The sequence below is a fragment of the Cryptomeria japonica genome, chromosome 4 (assembly GCF_030272615.1).
Source record: "Cryptomeria japonica chromosome 4, Sugi_1.0, whole genome shotgun sequence".
In the NCBI taxonomy this organism is placed as follows: Eukaryota; Viridiplantae; Streptophyta; class Pinopsida; order Cupressales; family Cupressaceae; genus Cryptomeria; species Cryptomeria japonica.
The window spans coordinates 399,870,183-399,891,341 of record NC_081408.1 but is presented as its reverse complement, the minus strand read 5'-3'; positions in this window follow the sequence as shown (position 1 = coordinate 399,891,341).

The following is a 21,159-nucleotide window of genomic DNA, read 5'->3' as shown; positions in this document are numbered from 1 at the left end:
ACTCAAGCACATTCTTTATTTATTTCATAAACTCTATACATTCTCTTTATTCATTAAAGATATCAAAAATAAAATTGAAGTGATTGAGAAAGAGATCACCGATCTCTCAAATAAGTTAACCATTGAGTCAAATTCCATTCAGAATTTTTAGACAAAGCTACAAAAGCTCATGGCTCAATAATTGGAACTCAAGAATGAAGAGCACAAGATAAGGATGGATATAATGACACTTCAAACATTATTTAGTCCTCATATTTCATCCGTCCAAGAGAAGATCAACAAAGCTACCTCCCTATCTACTCAGCAAGAGGGAAGCACCTTAGATGGACTAATTTCACTGTTAGCTAACATTACAGCTCAGAATTCACTCATGGACAGTGTCAAGGATGCCCTCTCTGCCGCCCTTACCGATGCAAAGACAAAGTATAAATCCATTTTTGACCAGTTGCCACCACCAAATGGTAACTAAGTTTTGATGTTTGTCAAAAAGGGGGAGTGAGTATAGTATCAAATTATACAGGTGGAGTATATCGAGCAAAACAAAGTATTCATATGCACAGTTAATTTTGACAAGAAGAGCAGTGAGCCGACTAGTGAACTAAGTAGTTAATACAGAACATTGATCACCGAGCATGCAAAATCAAATTTTTCCTACAGTATATTGATAAAGGGAGTATATCTGAAACATACCATTTTGTTGACTAATATATATATTGTCTGTCTTGTCAAATTTTGTAAGTATATAGATTTTTGAGTTATGACTTTGACAGTATTTTTGTCAAACATCTCAACTAATGTCAAAAGGGGAGATTGTTACTACTTATTATAGTTGCCATTAGTTTTATATCCAAAGTCATTCTATATACTCTAGTCGGTTACTACTACCGAAACATTCAGTTGGTATGCACAGAGCAGTCGATTATAGAAGAAAGTAGTCACAGAGCCCAGTATACACCAAGATGTCTACCGAGTAACACTGTATGACTACCAAGCAGAAATAATGATACATCGAGTTGATATACACCAAGTGAAACATTTTACTAGATACATTGAACCTAGACACACATGTGGAAACATGTTACAAGATCGAGGAACATAGAACCATTATCACATTGGAAATTGCACTTAAAGATTGTGTATGATTTTGAGGTCATCTAACCAATGAAATATTTTGTATGGTTATTCATTCGATAAATCATGTTTGTAAGATCGAAGTAATGAACCAGATCACCGACATAAGAGATCTATTTATACAACATGGATTGAGATCAGATAGAGACATAAAGAGGTGTATGAAGCAAGACATGTGTGATACATAAGAAAGCACTGAGTTTTATGACTGTTATAGAGACACAGAGGTCACCGAGAAATATTTCAAAGAATAGTCAAAGAACAGAGTAAAGAGAAGGGTTTACCGACTTACTTTATGGGTTACCGAGGTATGCTATAAGCAAGGTAATCTCATTTTGAGCACATAGAATCTCCTATAACATTCTAGATGTAAAGTTGCAGATATTTGTAAATATTTTATTGTAATATTTTGAAGTTGTAAGAGAAACCTTTAATAGGGTAAAAGACTCTAACAAAGTCTATAAATTGTAAAGCCTTTAACCAGGTGCGGCATTTAGAATAAGTGTTGTAAAATCCTTTAGCAAGGTAGATCTAATGATCTTGATACTCCTAACAAGGTAAGCTATCAGAAATAGCTGAACATGTAGCTCTAACTGAGCACTCTTTATTATTGCAGTAGTGAAGTTGTGGGTGTCATCCCCACCACAGTTTTTCTCTCTAACCAAGAGTTTCTACGTAACCAAAATATATGTGTTATGGAGTGAATCATGTATGATTGTTATTTATTTGTTTTAGCTTTATGTTATGTTACAACAGTTTATGGTTTATGCATATCAGTGAAGATATTGTTGGTAAGAGGATTTAAAGTACTGATTCACCCCTCCCCTCTCAGTACATTAGCTTTCCATATTGGGCCTAACAACATCTTCTTATGCTTGATGACAGTTTTGGTTAAGCACACTTGTCTATCCTAGAACAATATCTTCTTAATACACCACACCGATGGATAGATTTTCTTAAGCAACACATACACCACTCTCTGATAATGCAGACATAACACTGATACCCAATTTACATGACTATACCACCTATTTATACAAATCATCAACCTTAACTACAAGGTCGGCTAAACCCTCAACTCTCAATTACAAAATTACATCACACAATACATATGTGAACCACCAAACCAATATAATGATATACATGAAATAACATGGACCTAAATCAAATCTCCAAACACCACCAAAAATCTCGCCAAGATCAACCGCAACACGCTACACCACCAAGAATACCACATAACATGAAGAATATCACCGGATTAGCAAAATCACTAAGAAAACACACAAGAATCAATGCAGACCACCAAAACAAATATGACATGATTAGGGAACACCAAAAATCACATTAGAACCATCCACAATAGCTACACCAATACCACTTATGCAAATCTTCATCGATCAAAATGCTAACTCACAGGAACACTCAACAACAGCAATTTGGACTAGAAAGATAGCTTACGAAGCATAAAATCACAAACCATCTAAACTAAAGATACACATGAACATCCAAAACATTATCCCAAAATTGCAACCAAGGATATGATCATACTGGAGCTCATCAGAGCAAATACCAAACTCTGCCAAACACTAAACAAAAAGACTAAACTACAAACCGGATCAAATAATATGATCAAGTAAACTTCTAGATCACTAAAACCAATAAGGAATAAAGTAGATATACTGGAAACACTTTATTAGTAAATCAAAAATCCTCAAACCAACCAAATCAACTCAATGAAATCACTGAAACACCAAACAACTCTTCTGCAACACTGGAATATGTTGACATCAACGACAACAACATATCCAAAAATCTCCCCCTTACTCATTAATGGAAACATATGAATGTGAAAAACAATCAATGCAAAGGAATGAATCGACACCAGCAAAATACCCCTAAGATCATGCACACAAAGCTCCAAAAATAAAGCAATATTTCACATGACTCTCTCCCCTTTGACAACAATGTCAAAGATAGAATACAAATTATGCTCTCTTTCCCAAAACTCATCTTCTAAGAAGGACAATCTCCCCCTTAGGATAAATCTACAACAAAAAATCAAAATCACATGTACTGACTACTTCGGCTGAGTAGCAACACCAACTCATCAACCTGGATAAAAAGATAAGGCTCTGAAATCCACCAGATTGATGCAACTCCATGCATCTAGTTCTCAATAGGAGGGGCATATACGCCTAACTTTTCTCTCAAATAGACAAATATATCTGTAGGAAAAGGCTTAGTAAAAATATCTGCAATTTGATCCTTTGTAGATACATATTCCAATCTGAATTCCTCATCACTAACTTTCTCCCTCAAGAAATGATACTTTATGGACACATGCTTTGTTTTAGAATGCAGCACTGAATTCTTTAAAATATTGATAGCACTTGAATTGTCACAATATATAACAGTAGGCTCATCATAAATTACTCTGATATCCTTCAACATCTACTTCATCCAGACTACCTAAGTACAGTTACTAGCAGCAACAATGTATTCATCTTCAGTAGTAGAAAAAGATACAACACCTTGTTTCTTACTGGACCATGAAATAAACTTCTTTCCCAAAAATAATGTTCCACTGGTTGTGCTCTTCTGGTCATCAACGTCACCGGCCCAATCAGCATTAGTGTAAGCACACAACAAGAAATCATCATTCTTTGGGTACCATAGGCCATAGTCAATAGTTCCCTTCAAGTATCTAAAAATCCTCTTGACAACAGTGACATGAGTTTCTTTAGGATTTTCTTGAAATCTAGCACAAAGACAAACAACATGCATAATATATGCTCTAGTCTGAGTTAAGTACAACAATCCACCAACCATAGATCTATACAAAGTCTGATTAACTTTCTGAGATTCATCATTCTTAGACAACTTACATCCAATCACCATAGGAGTTCCAACAGGCTTAGAATCATCTAATCTAAATTTCTTCAACAATTTCTTCATATACTTAGATTGAGAAATGAAAATACCTTTACCAGTCTGAGTAATCTGCAATCCTAAAAAGAATTTCATTTCACCTATCATAGACATCTCAAATTCCTTTTGCATATCATCAGTAAACTTCATACTCAAATCATCATCACCTCCAAAAATGATATCATCAACAAAGACTTCAACAATCAAAATGTTATCTTTCTCTACTTTGAAATATAAATTAGTGTCATTTGTTTCTTTACAGAATCCCAACTTCAATAAATACTTATCCAATCTAGCATACCAAGCTATAAGGGCTTGCTTTAGTCCATATAGAGAAAATCCATCCAGTTTCTCAATGTAAACTTCCTCTTCCAAATCACCATTCAAAAAGGATGACTTGACATCCATCCAATATACCTTGAAGTTCTTATAAGAAGCATATGCAAGGAACAATCTAACAGCTTCAATTCTAGCTACAAGAGAAAAAGTTTCTTCATAGTCAATACCTTCCATCTGAGAATGTCCTTTACATACCAATCTTTCTTTGTTTCTGACAACTTCACCGACTTCATTCAGTTTATTCTAGAGCACCCATTCAGTACCAATCACATTATTTTCTTTAGGCCTCAAAACAAGCTCCCAAGTGTTATTCTTTTCAATCTGATTCAGCTCTTCTCCCATTTCTTTTATCCAATTTTCATCCTTGCATGCTTCTGCAACATCTTAGGCTCAATCTTTGAAATCAAACATATCCCTTTAGTAACAATCCTTCTTCTAGTCATTACACCTTTATTCTTGTTACCAATAATTTTAATTTTTTGAATGGTTCCAATCTAACATACCTCGGTGTCTTCTGATTGTTCTGATTTTCAATTTCCAGATTACCTATCTCCACTGGAATAGTCTACTTCAAGATCTTTGTCTACACAGGCTTAGGAACAACATCTTCATCATTAAAATAATAACTACATGCTCTGATCTTCTTTCCAAGACACTCATCCACCTTTACATTTGCACTTTCAACCATCTTATTCAATCTCTTATTGTAGCACTGGTAGGCCTTGCTCTTAGTAGAATATCCCAAGAAGATTCCTTCACATATTGCATCAAACTTTCCTATATCCTCATCTCTCTTGATATAAAATTTACTTCCATAGTGCTAACAACTTCTCTCCAAAAGATCTGTGCAACATTTCCTTCAATCAACATAGTCCTTGCAGCATATAAGATAGTTTTGTTATTCCTTTCAACAACTCCATTCTGCTGAGGGGTTCTAGTACAAAATAATTGTCTTCTAATTTTATTGCTCTCACAAAATGTATCAAACTCTCCTGATATAAATTATCCTCCTCTTTCAGATCTCAGGCATTTTAGCTTCAATCTTGTCTCGGTCTCCACTCTGGCTTTCAATATCTTGAATTTCTGCAATGCTTTTGATTTCTCCCTTAGAAACGTAACCCACATCATCCTTGAATAATCATCAATCAACAACATAAAATATCTCTCCCTACATTCTTCTCACTCTAATAGGACCACATAAGTCACTATGAACAAGATCTAGCAATCCATTAGATGAATATAGCTTACTCTTAAATGAGTTTTTTGTTTTCTTTCCCATCTTACATTCCTTAAATACTAAATTAGAAGGCTTCACAATCTTAGGAAAATCTCTAACAACTTGAGTAGAAGTTATCTTTACCATGTAGTCAAAATTAACATGACACATTCTCCTATTCCACAACCAACTTTCATCAATTTGAGAAATCAAACAACTTTTCTCGCCAGCATTCAGGTGAAAGATATTACCTTTAGTTTTAGTACCTAATGCAATTTCTATACTGCGGGCATTTAGGATCTTAAACTTTCCATTCTTGAATTGCAAATCATATCCCTTGTCAACCATCTATCCAACACTCAAAATATTATGCTTCAAACCTTCAACATACAATACATCGTTAGTATTATGCTTACCATTGAAAGATATAGAACCTCTACCACGAATCACACAAGCTTTGTCATCTCCAAATCTCACTATTCCACCATCATACCTTTCCATACTCACAAATTTGCTTTTATCACCTATCATATGATGTGAACAACCACTATCAATCACCCATTCATCTTTCTCTTCAATCTTAGTAGCCAAAGCTTTCTCCTCAACAATGGAGTTTGTAGGATTCACTGATTTACCGAATCATCTTCCTTGATATCAAGAAATACAAATTCATCTTTTGAATTCCCATTCTCTGATTCCTCATTTGTTGCACCTTCATCAGTAGCATAATAGCATCTCTTCTAATTTCTATACTTTTGGTAGGGCTTATAGGGCTTATCATACTTATCATGTTTCTCATATCTATCATTTTTATCAGATCTATCACGCCTTTCAAATTTATTATGCTTATCATATCTAGATATCGTCTCAGGGCACCTAAAAGCAAAATGTCCTATCTTATTTCAAGAGAATCATTTCAAAGGTAACTTTCCATCATACTTACCAGCTCCTTTAGGCAATCTCCAAGCAATAAGAGCCTCAAGCTCATCCAATTATCTTTCTTGCTCGACCATCTCTCTCTTTTCTCTTTCAAATCTTAATACCAAACAAGAACTTCCCCCAAATCATACTTCTTCTTCCCAGATACAAAGGATTTGAATGTAGTTTTATATTTACCATGTGATTCTCCAAATTTTCTCAACTCAAATGTAGTAATCTTTCCAACCATATCTCTAGTCATTATAGTCACACTCTGAATCTCATCAATAGCAACTACCTTATGTTTGTAAGTAGGAGGCAAAGATCTCAGCACCTTAGCAACAATCTCATCTTCTTCAAGGGTTCTACCGGAACATCTGATATTCATGACAAGATCATTCGCCTTACCCATAAAGGTTGATACATTTTCATCTTTTGACATCTTCAATGATTCATACTTCCCTTTCAAGATTTGCATCTTAGCAAATTTAACTTGTGCATCTCCTTCATACAAAGTCTCCATCTTCTTCCAAATCTCATGAGCATTTTGCAAACCCATCACATTAGTCATTTCTAAATCAGTCAAGGCACACAAAAATGCTTCCTTAGCTCTTATGTTATTTTCAGCATCCTTGATCTCAGTAGAAGTAACCGGTCCATTCTGAGGAACATTGTAGACATTCTTTGTGATCTTCCAATATTCTTCTCCAAAGCATTTCAAATGAACTTCCATGTGGTCCTTCCAAATAGTATAATTGCTTCCATCAAATCTAGGACTCTCCTTCTTGAGCACATAATTTGTCATCCTGGATCTCCTCAAATGGTCAAGATTCTTTCGAAGGATCTAGCTCTGATACCAATTGTTAGCAGTAACCAATAAGAAAAATCGAGGGGGGGTGAATCAGTCTTCACCATATTAGAATAATTATAGCACAATCTCATATCTAAACATGAATAGGAGGAATAAAGATAAGAACAATGAAACCACAACACATAACACCAAGATTTTGATGTGGAAAACCCGGTTAAGGGAAAAACCACGGTGGGAACCTACCCACAATAAGATGGTACTCTGCAATAGTATGTGATAATATTACAATGGGGAATGCACATGCATTTAGGCACACTACTTAGAGCTCACTGTTCATTATAAGATGACCCAGAAGGCTCCAACCCTCAAGGAAGGTTCACTATCTGACAATAAGATTTGTACTATAATTTGGATTACATGAACTGCAAATATAACATCTCCTTATGCCTGATGACAGTTCCAGTTAAGCACATTTGTCTGCCCTACAATAATATCTTCTTAATACACCATGCCGAAGGATAAATTCACTTAAGCACCACATACACCACTCTCTGATAATGCAGACATAACACTGATACCAATTTACATGACTATAGCACCTATTTATACACATCATCAACCTTGACTATAAGGTCAGCGAAACCCTCAACTCTCAATTATAAAATGATATCACACAATACATATGTGAACCACCAGACCAATATAATGAAATACATGACATAAAATGGACCTAAATCAAATATCGAAACATGCATCACCACTAGAAATCTTGCCAAGATCAACCGCAACCCGCTACACCACCAGGAATACCACATAACACAGAATATTACCAGATCAGCAAAATCACAAATAACATGCACAAGAATCAATGTAGACCACCAAGATAAATAGGACATGATCATAAAACACCAACAAGAATGTGAGAACCATCCACAATAGTTGCACCAACACCACTTATGCAAATCTTCACTGATCGACAAGCTAACTCGCAAGAACACTCAACAAAAGCAATTCAGACTAGAAAGATAGCTTACAAAGCACAAAATCATGAACCATCTAAACTAAAGATACATGTGAACATCCAAAACATTCTCCCAAAACTACAACCAAAGATATGATCATACTGGAGCTCACCAGAGAAAATACGAAACTCTACCAACCACTGAACAAAAAGACTGAACTACAAACCATATCAAATAATATGATCAAGTAAACTTTTCGATCACTAAAACCAATAAGGAATAAAGTAGAGATACTAGAAATACTTCATTACTAAACCAAAAATCCTCAAACCAACCAAATCAACTCAATGCAATCACCGGAACACCAAACATCTCTTCTGCAACACCGAAATATGTTGACATCAATGACAACAACATATCCTAGAAGCAACAATATCTAACAAAATATTGAAATTTCCGCTCGAATTCTCTTCTTAATTCCATCTGTTGGTTTTCCATGTCATCCACTTCTGATCCTCCTACCAAAATTTCATAAATTATTGCTAAAACTACAAATTAACACAATCCTACCTTCGAGATTTTTAAACTATTCTCCACCCAACTCATATTTTGTCATTAGTTTATTTAACCTTTAATCTGTACCAAAGCAGTTAGGGGTACTTACCTATTTCACTACCAGAATCACCTATAGAATCCAAATATTGTGCCAGTTTCAAGGCCTCCAATGAGTTCATGTAAGCTCCTTCAATTTCCTCTTCTGCAAATCTAATACTACGAAATGTACCGTTACTAGGTTTTTGCCAGGAACACTAAACATTAGTTGTGATTCCACAATTTTTACCAAAACATTAATCAACATGGGAAATAAAACACAACAAAGCCTAAACATGGGGGATTTAAAAACATTCATCTAACGATCCTTACAGTGTCTGTTGTAATTTATGTCAGAAAGTAGCTTGTTAGTAGATGTGAATAGGTGTTCTCCCTCACTATTTAAATTCTAGGCTCCTAGGCAATCATTATTGCTATTTTAGGCTATGAAATGAAACACTTCATCATTCTATGATACTCAAAATGTGTCGCAACATAACCTTTCTTTTAGTCTGCTATTGGGTTTTGGATTGATCTTATATTTGTCACCTTAGTTTAGTTTTCTTCTATTTCCCAAAATTCTCTGTTGCCCGACAAGTATGATAAATCTTTTGATTCATTTTGATAAATATCGGACTGCAGACAAATTTTGACTTTTGATCTCTGATCCTTTTACAATATCATGTTTACTTAGCACTCGACATCCTCCGCAAATTCTTTATTACGCTAACAGCCTTGAGCTATTTTGTGGTCAATTTTGTTAGCGGGGAAGAACCTCATTTTGTCATTGCTTTCATTTGCTCCAGAAACATTCCTTACCCCGATGTCAGATCATTCTACTTTACTCATATATGGAAATGAAGCTTTTACTTAGCAAAAATTTTAAGGGTCCCCGTTTATTACATAAATGTGGTGTGTTGTGTTTACACACAACACCAAGATTGATTTATGCACAAAGATTTTTATATTATGTTCTGGGATTTTAGGCTATTAAAAATATTAAATTATCTACAACTATGTGACTCAACTTGTGTATGGATACAATTGCATTTTGTTTAGGACAACAGTGGGAAAATAATTTAAGACATCATGATTATTTGGGAAATTTTTTATTTTGTAGGTTCCATCAGGGTCTAAGGAATTTATGAATTGTGGATAACAACCTGTAATCCTAGGAGTAACCTAATTCTATTGAATTTCGCAACACAAGCACCTGCAAGATCAAATGTCAAATGAGAGCACCTTCCACAAATGAGAGTTGCACTATAAATGAATTTTATATTACTTGAAAGGAAATAATTTAGAATTGTAGGATGAATTATAATTGTATAATGAGGTGCTTATAAAGAAAGAGCATAGCTAAATTTAGGAGAACTAAAGTGTAAGCATGAGGAGCTAAATAAAGATCAACTCTAGCTAAACTAGATGCATAAAAAACTAAACTAGGTACACAACTAAAATAAGCACTCCTAAGTGAACTTGAACAAAAAAGCATAACTAGTTGTAAAAAAATAACTTGTGAGAATTTGCCTATAGAGGTAGCCAAGATCTAGAGGTTCAATGAATAACACAAAAGAAAGAGAGAACAAAATGGACAAGAACAAACTGTATTCTCATCAAGATGCAAAATTCCCCACTAAATTAATCAACTGGATTACATACAATGTAAATGAGCCTTCTTATAAAGACAAGGCTATGAGAGCACACAATCATGACATGTGGTCCAATGAGATACAAGGGTAGGTAGGGGTAGGTAGGAGAAACAATAAATAATTCCACTAAAGGTGGATCACCCACCGAAGATGGAATGTAATAACAAGATAACACCACAAAAGGTGGAATTTCTCCTACAACCATCTTCCCTAGATTCACAATTCTCTAAGTGTCTCATTTAAAAACTATAATGAATGCATTATCCTAAGTCAACTTAAGTGTAACTATGAGACATAATTACACCAACACCCCCCTTTAAGTACAACTTAGGGAATGCGAACTCAAGCTAACAATGCAATATGGGTCTCAGCTACTAGACCATTTTATGTACCCATGTACAAATGCAATGTAATCTCTCACAAACGAAGAAAGAGAGAAAACCCATTGTGAAAAAACTCCCCCCCAAAAGAGAGATGGGAGCACACAATACTCTCAATGAGAAGAACAAAACCTCATGTGAGGAAAAAGTACCCCCTATAAGAGAGAAGAAGAGAGAGACCATGAAGCATCCCCCTCAATGTAGAATCTCTTGCAAAGATGGTCCAAAGATGTTGACCAAAATTCCTCCCCATTAGGAAGAAATAGAGCCAATGTTGCACCAAGAATGTCAAAGTGTGACAACACCAAGTACCACTATCAACGAAGAACTAGGGATGAATCTCTCATTGCAATAAGATGAAGATCAAGTATGGAGACACCTTATTGAGAATCAATTGAATACTCGTCAATGACAAATTGGTACAATCTAATTCTCTATAGAGATATGCACAAATTTGTATAATCTTAGTCTCACAAGATATTTCCCAATCTATGAAGTACAAGAAGATTACATCCAATATGTCACCAATGACAAGGTACAAAGAAGAATGACACTTTGTATTAGTGCGTATACAACATAGCCCATGCAAGAGAATACAACATGACATAGTGCAAATCAAGAAACATGAAGATGATGCCACCAAAAAGATGCCATGTAGGATGCCTCTAATTAGTATATTGCCAAAAAATATAGGAGCAACTAACCCCCCTTGGTTGTTGGTTGGAGAACGTTGCAATACAAGATAGGTGGACAAAAAAAGTGTGTTTCCAGTTTTTTTTATTTCATAAAATTTTGTTCTTAAAAAATAATTAAAAGTTTAAATAAAAACATTTATTAAAAACCATGATCAAAAAACTATTAAAAAAAATTTTAAATTTTTTTTTTTTTTTTTTTTTTTCGTAAAAAACACTTTGAACATTAAAAATAAAAGTTAAAAAACACATATTATATAAAGTTTTGATTTTAAAAATAAACTTTATTAAATAATTGATTTAATAAAATTTATTAAAAATAAAAAAATTATTTTAAAAAACTTAATGAAAAATATTTAAAATATTTATTTTCTATTTAAAAAAACTTAATTAAAAAAGTGATTGAAAAATTAAATTAAATTGAAAAAATTTGAGCCCCTTGTGGGGGTCGTAGGTGGTCTGTGTACTCGCAAGTACACTTGCCACCACAAGTGGCTTGTGGGCTATAGGGACTACCTACGGTACTTACCTATGGGTTGCAAGTGGCCTGCCCCCCCCCCATCACCATTTTTTTTTAAAACACCTCCCGTTTAAAAAATGCAATTTAATTTTTTTAAACTAATTTTAATTAAAAAACAAAATGTAGAAAATATTTTGTTATTTTTTTAGTTTATTTTTAAATCATACCTACAAGTCTATATGGTAGCTAGGAGGGGGATTTTTTTTCAACTCGGAGTGACAGAAGTTGATTTCGATGAATCAACAGTTGATTTTAGGGTTCTTGGACCTTCTAAATGTGATGGCGATGTCAGATTTTGCCAAAAATGCTCCAAAATTGTAGATCACAACCACCCTCCACCTTCAAATGGCTCTAGATTTAGCCTCTGATGTCAGATTTGGACGAAACAAAAGGCGACTTTGACTTTTTTAATCCTCCCAAATCTAATGGTTACCTTATATTTGACCCAAAAAGCTCCAACATTGACCTCAAGGTAATTAGCTTTGATTTGGATGAATGAACAGGCAACCTTGGGGTTTTTGGGCCTTCTGAACATGATGGTGATGTTGGATTTAACTCAAAGTGCTCCAAAATTACAAATCATTCCTAGGATAGGTAACCACCCTCCACCTTCAAATGGCCCTATATTTGGCCTCTAGTGTCGAATTTAAGAAAAACAAAAGGTAATTCTTTCTTGAACCTCCTCAATCCAATGGTAACCTCAGATTTGACCCAAGAAGCTCTAATAATAACCTGCAATAGAAAGCTCCAAAATAAAAATAAAACCCAAATTGCATCAAATTCCTCTCAAATGAATAACAAATATTATTCTAATGGCTCTCATACCATGTGATAATTTTCCTATAGAGGTAGGAAAGATCTAGAGGCCAATGAATAGAACAAAAGAAAGAGAGAACAAAATGGACAAAAACAAACTGTATTCTCATCAAGATGCAAAATGCCCCATTGAATTGATCAACTAGATTACATACAATGTAAATGAGTTCTTATAAAGACAAGGCTATGGGAGCACACAATCATGACATGTGGCCTAATGAGATAAAAAGGTAGATAGGGGACAGTATGAGAAATAGATAATTCCACTAAAGGTGAATCATCCACCAAAGGTGGAATGTGATAATAAGATAGCTCCATAAAAGGTGGAATTTATCCTACAACCATCTTCCCTAGATGCACAATTCCCCAAGTGTCTCATATGTAAACTACAATGAATGCATTATCCTAAGTCAACTTAAGTAAAGTGTAATTATGAGACATAATTACACTAACACAACTAATAGCTAATTATGCTCTAACCCCCCCCCCCCCCCCCCTTAAGTAAAACTTATTGTGGGTATAAAAAATCTAAATATATGAAAATAGAAATGGATTCTGACAAAAAAAAATTTGATTAGGTACCCATATACAAACCAATGAAGTCTTTCTAGGTGAAGAAAAGAAGAAAAAACACTAGGGAAAAAAACCCTCTCCAAAAGTGAGAGATGTAATAAAATGATACTACATGTGACTAAGATGAAGGACTCCAAGTGGCCCCCCAAGTACTGAATTGGTCACATAAGTACAATCAAGATTCTCCCCACAAGTGAGAAAAGAAGAGACAACATACCCCCCTCCCCCTAATGAAGAAGATCCAATATAAAAGATAAAGGCTCGAGGTTGAATGTTTATGAGGATACAAGAGCGGAAAACAACATTCCTCCCCTTAGGAAGAAACAAATCAAGTGGCCAAGGATTAAAAAAACTCCATGGAAGGAGATGTAAGGAAAAGTCTCATGATGTGTGTCATGGAAGACTACTCAACTATCCAATTGTCTAAATTAAAATAAACCAAATCAATTGAAGCAAACCCAAATTACTATGAAGATACATGTTGAACAACCTTTGAAGGCACTTAATATGGGATGAAATCAATGCTCATATTTCCATCAAAGAGGAATAGAATATCCTCAATCATGTTCCCAATGTTTGGAGTGTGTAGTGTATCAAATGACCTTGCAATATTTTGCAAGTACTCATCCCACTCTACTAAAATTGGAAGGGAACAATCAACCTATTGAACTAAATTGGTCTCTAAAGAAGAAAGTGGTTGAGGAGGATCAACACAAGTCTCAAGAACTAGTGTGGATGAATGAACAACACATAGGTTCAAGTGACCAAACCTCTCATATTTTTTATGTACTCTTGATGCATGAGAGATAGGACTTGATGCATTATCAATGGGAGAAAAATATGAGAACCCATACAATCATGTTGTATGACCAACAGTACCAACTGCAACAAGCTCTCTACTATGTATATCTCTACTAAGAACTAAATCAAGGGTGAACTCAATTGTCTTGCTTGTCCCACTGTGAATAATTTGATAAGTGGAAAGAAGGTTGGAAGATAATGCAAGGACATAAAGAACATTATTGAATGTGCCACCATCAACCTCAATAAAATTGATCTCATTAACACTCATGTAAGTTCTATTACCCATCAAAATCTATCAAAAGGCATGATGCTCAAAAGAAGAGAACATACCATATGGTGATGCCATATAATGTGAAGCTCTTGAATCTAGAAGCCACTTGGGGAACTTAATCTGTCAATATAAAGAGAGCATATCCTTTCATCTTTTCTTCACCACGTGTCATAATGAAGACCAAGAATTTCTAGGTCCTAAAGTGGATGAAGAGGATGCATTAGATGAAGGCAACTAAATATTATTCTTCTAAAGAAGTTCATTCATCTCATCAATCTTATTTGCATATCACTAATGTTAATCATGTACTGTCTTGGTTCAATGAGCACACTTAGGTTTGTCCTTCTTAGATAAAGACCTCTTAGAAGAGATGAAAGAATTGAAATCATTTCCATGAGACTCTAAAGCTAGAGCTGATTCAGTAGACTATGTACCTTCAAAGCATATTGATAGGCCTCCTCAACTGTAGAAATATTCATCATACTCATCTCATCCTGGATGTTAAATCGTAGTCCATTTATATATCTATCCACCTTCTCCCTATCCATCTCTCAATGATCGGATCTGATCATCACCTTATAGAATTATTCAGTGTACTCCTTCACACTCATGTTCTTCTGCTTCAAGTTTGACAACCTTTTGAACAACTCCAACTCATAGTCTCCTAGAATTAATTTAGCCTTCAATCTCGCGACCATCTGCCTCCATCGAGTGATTTTCATCTCACCATTCTCCACTCTATCTCTCTGCAACTATTCCCACCATAAATAAGCATGCCTTTTCAACTTAGTTTGTGCTAACTAGACTATTTGTGTGTCCTTAACATCTTCAAACTTGAATTAGTCCTCCAACTCTCTGATCCAATCTATCAGGTCTTCCGGATTCAATGAATCCAAAAAGTTAGAAACCTCTAACTTTATGAACTTTACTCACTTGTTCCACCGCTCTAAGAAATCTTTCTTCTCCTTCGTTTGTCGGTCCTTTAGCTTCTTTAGCCTCAAGATCTTCCCTTGCCTCTTCATATGCATCCTCTAATTTTGGATTCCTCCACAAACCAGCCATGCATTTCGGATCTCAGTCCTCATCTCATTCTTTAAATATTTCATCATCTTCTCTACCCTCCTAGGGTTCATCCTTCTTGATGGCATCTCCTCCTTTTTCTCTAGTGAAATTGCCTCAACTCCACGATTTGACTACAAGGTTTCAATTTCCTCTCTGTTGGCGATCTATCGCACACACTTGTATCCTACCTCAATTCAGTGATATGTTCACCCAAAGGAATGCCTCAAGGATCGCAACCATCCCTAATACCATCTGATGCAACCATGACCTGGAGGATCCTCAAAAATAATAGTCAAGATCATGCAACAAGAGTAACACAATGTAAGCAACAACAAAGAATATAGAAAATGGAAAATCAAACATTTGCATCATCATATATTCATCATAGAACATCCAATAGTATCTGGGTTACATAAAGGTTAACATTCTCAATTCAAACTACATCCCAGAATACAATTGATTTGAACCTCCAAGAAGTGTCTAAATTACAATTTATGAATCTAGATCATCATAATACTTCCTTGTCTCAAAGGATCACATACAAAAATATATATACCATTCAGAACACATCCGGGTTGGCCACCAAGATTACATTTACCAAGGAAGGAAAATGAAACGTGTAAAATAGGTCAGCCCCAAAATGTGAAGATCTCATCGACCAAGAACAAACATGAAGTACAAACCACAAAGGAGGGTCGAGAAAGGGACTAAGAACATCCTTTGTGGTGCTAAATTGTTCCACAATCCAAGGAATCACTTTGCACGAGAAGAAATGTCCAACATAGATGGTAAGCTCAAAACTACTCTAAAACCAGGAAATAGACACTTTGAAAAGAATAACTTACTAGAAAAGAATCCAAATGAACTGGAAATTTGGAATGATGAACAAGAACAAACCTAGAAGCCAAAAATCTGATCTGCAATAAAAAAGAAACAACTACCAAAAAATGTTGAAAGTAACATAGAAATTGCAACAAGAACAAAACTAAAAGCAAATATTTTTGGTTGATCCAAGATTGATCATAGATGAGGGATGCTCCTGCGTCATTTGTTCTCCTATCATTTGAACAAAATAAGGTGCATTAACAATGAATAATGTTTGAAGATAATAATTTCACTATTACTTTTGATCGAAGCAAGGCCTTTGTTAATCTCTTTTGCAAGAAATTCAATATAGTCAAAAGGTCTTCCATCATGGCTCTAAATATCTATAGCAATAATCATTGGAATAGTTGGCATATGCTCATGGGCATCTTTGCCTACATTTTGGCACATAGAATAATATATATACTCATAGCATTTTTCAAACAATTTCACAGAGAAGGGTGGCTTATGTGTATCCTATTGGCAACAACAATGAAGGAGAACTAAGGGGGAGGGGGGGTAAATCAGTTTTCACCAGATTATCAAACTTAACCACAAATACAAATTTGATAAATTGCAACAATAACAAGGATAAGAAAATTGTTAGCACAACACACAACACCAATATTTTGACATGGAAAAATTGGTTAAGGGAAAAACCACAGTGGGAACCTACCCACAATAAGATGATACTATGCAGTAGTATGTGAAAATAATTACAATGGGGAATGCACCAGCATTCAGACACACTCCCTAGAGATCACAACTCAAGATACAATAACCCTGAAGGCTACAACCCTCAAGGAAGTCTCACTTACTTACAACAAGATTCAAATTACAATCAAGAAGGAATGAACTACAATAATAGCATCTGCTAATGCCTGATGACAACTTTAGTTAAGCACATTTGTCTCATCTACACCAATCTCCACCGAAAGATAAATTCTCTTAAACACCACATATACCACTCTCTGATAATGCAAACACAACCTTCATACCTAAATTACATAACTATACCACCTATTTATACAATTCATCAACCTTGACAACAAGGCCGGCTAAACCCTGAACTCACAATTACAAAATTACATCACACAATACAAAGATCAATCACTGGACCAATATAATGATATACATGATATAACATGGACCTAAATTAAATTTTCAAATGCTCATCACTACCAATAATAACGCCAAGATCAACAACAATACGCTACACCACCAAGAAAACCACATAATACGAAGAACATCGCCAGATCATGAGAATCACCAAAACTCGCACAATGATCAATACAGACCATCAAAACAAATAGGACACAATTATTAAACACCAACAAGCACATTAGAATCATCAATAACAGCTACACCAACACCACTTATCAAATCTTCATCGATCAACATCTAAAACTCAAGAACACTCAAACAACAACATTTGTCACAAAGAAAGATAACTTACAGAATACCAATTCATGAACCATATGAAATGAAGATACACAAGACCATCCCAAAAAAACTCCCAAACTTGCAATTCAAGATCTAATCACACCAGAATATATCGAAGGAAATACGGAACTCTACAAAACACTGATCAAAAAAACCAAACTGCAAACTGGATGATATGATCAATTAAGCTTTCTGGATCATTAAAACCAATACATAAAGATATAATGATATAAGAAATGCTCCATAAAGCAAACCATGATCCCAATAAACCAATCTGCAATCACCAGAGCAATAAATCACAAGAATATGTTGATATCAATGACAACAACATATCCCAGCAGTAGCAATATCCAACAATCTCCCCCTTTGGCATTGATGTCAACATATGGATATGAAAAACCATCAACGCAAAAAAAGAAAATATCTCCAATAGACTCCCCCTAAGATCAAGTAGATAAAACAATTTTTCACATGCTTCACTCCCCCTTCAACAACAATGCCAAAGATTCTCAAAATAGAAAACCAAACTTGCTCTCCCACTTAGATAAACAAATCATGATTCTCTCTCCCTTAAACACACTGACTACTCTAGCAGAGTAGCAACACCAACTCATCAATCCGGACAAGGAGATAAGATTGTCAAGTCCATCAGATTGATGCAACTCAATGTTATTGGTAATTTGGAGGAGTTGATTATGTGTTGCATTGATGTCTGTCATTGATGTCAACATTAGTCATTTTGTTGTCTACAAGGTTCTGGTAGAGTGGTTGGATTATGATGTTGATCTTCTCTAGTATGCTCTAGTTTGTAGAATTGGTTTGGACTAGTTATTCATGTGTTCCTGATGTGTATCACATTCAGTTGGTTTGGGATTTGATGATCCGGAAGCTATCATTTGTTCTAGTAAGCCTTTTGGTTACTGGTAAGGGTTTTACCGGCAGAGTTTTGTTGAAGATCTTTTGATGAATCCGATAAGTGGTGTTGGTGCGAATTCTAGAAGGTTATCAGGATGCTGATAGTTGTCATGTTTGTGTTCTAGTTGATCGATGTTGTTGCATTTGGCTTATGGCAACCTATTTTAGGTTTGATCTTAATGTTATTCTATTAGGTTATGGACCAATTTATGTAACATGTTGTTGGATGCTCCTAATGCATTACCAGTTGGATTTATTGTTTGGTTATTGTTGTTTCGGTCTTAGGCTGACTTGGATTATCATTGGTTTGTGGGCTTATGTGATGGATTTATTGTATTATCTTTTAGGTGGATGACCTAATTGTTTAGGTCCCAGGCTAGTATAAATATGATGTAAGATGTAAGATCTCTTTGTAGATCATGGACGAATATATATGCAATTATTTGTGTACAAATAAGGTTGTGATCATATGAAAAGGTTTTGGTTGATCATAGGTGATCAAGTTGGGTTTGTGTAAGAGGTTTAACACCTTCGGTATTGAGCTTAACTAGAACTGTACTCAAGCATAAGAGATGTTATTCTAGCATTTCAATCTTCATTTCAGATTGCAGTCTGATGTTTTCTTTAGTCAGTGAGACTCCTTTTATGATGAGCAGTGCACTCTAGGCTGTTGGTCTTCCTGCATGTGTAGGCCCCTTATTGTAATATTTATTTATCTGATCAGTGGATAGATATTGCAGGTCTCCAATTCCACTGTGGTTTTTCCTCATTGAGATTTTCCACATATAAATTTGTGGTGTTATGGTGTTCATATTTTGTGGTTGCATTATTACTTATTGTTGTTTGCTTGTATGTCTATCGGTTGCTGAATTGTGTTAATGAGGTTAAATTTAATCATTCTGGTAGAACACCGATTCACCCCCCTCTTAGTGTTCTTGGATCCCAACAATTGGTATCAGAGTCTGGTCCTATAAGTAAGTCTAATAGCTTGAGGAAGATCTTGTATTCAGAATCTATGGAGATAAGTTTGAGTAAGGAACTTCAAGTAGATCTTGAAGACTATGATGCTGAAAGGTTGAGGAACATGAAATTGCAAGATGAGCTGAGATCTGAGAAGGAATTAATCTTTACTCTGCAAGAAAGGTTGTCATCTGTACAAGCTAAAAGGAAGGAACTATGTGATCAATTGCAAAATCGGGATGATGAAGAGAAGAATACTTTAAAGGATCTATGTCAAAAGTTGAATAAAGTAAATGGTGACATAAAGAATGAAATGCAGGCCCTAACCATAAGGATATCTAAGGATATTGAAGATTGGAAGAAGAATGAAGAAAATCTTGCTAAATCTCTGAAAGATAGATATGGTGAATGCATTAGGTTGGCGCATGAGAATGATATATTAAGAGATAAATTGGTGTAATAACATAACAATGAGCAAGAGTTGGAGAGAATGGTGACAGTCCTAAGAGGTGATTTGGATGCTGCAAATTAATACAAAGATAAGTTCAAGGTTAGTTCAACTAAGCTTGACGAGTTATTGAAGAATCAGAGGGACAGTGAAGACACTAGAGGCCTTGGATTTGAGCATGGAGAATGCTTCGGTACTACAAATCAGGATGACACATCCGGTCAGAAGAACAATCAGGTGAATCCACTAGACAACCAGAATTAGAGGTCATCGGTAAGACAACTCAATACACATAAATTTAATGGTAGATGCTTTGTTTGCAATAAGTTTGGTCATATGGAAATTCAATGTAGAAATAGAGTCAATCAGAATAATAATTCAGGTACCGGTCAATGTTTCAATTGCAAGAATTTTGGTCATAGGACAACAGATTGTAGAATGAATGTGAAATATCATGCATGTGGAAAGTTTGGACATATGGCTAATCAATGTAGGTCAAAGAATGATCAAGGTTACAGTAAGGAAATTCAAAGGAATAATGTCACTTGTTATGCATGCAACAAAGTAGGACATATTGCTAAATTTTGTAGAAGCAAGAACCTATTGATAGGAAGTTATAAATCTAATGAGAAGGGAAAGCATAAGGTTGATGATATTTGGAAGGAGCATGAGAAAAAGTGGGTTATGAAGTCCGAGGATCAACCGACAGAATCAAATACCCCAGATGTTCATTCGACTGAAGCATATATCCCAATTACTCAACCGCCAGAGCAGAATGTTCCTGCACCTATAGGAAACTCATCCAACATCTAAGGCATATGCCTTGGGGGAGGAAAATTGATGTCAAAACTTGCATTTCCCCT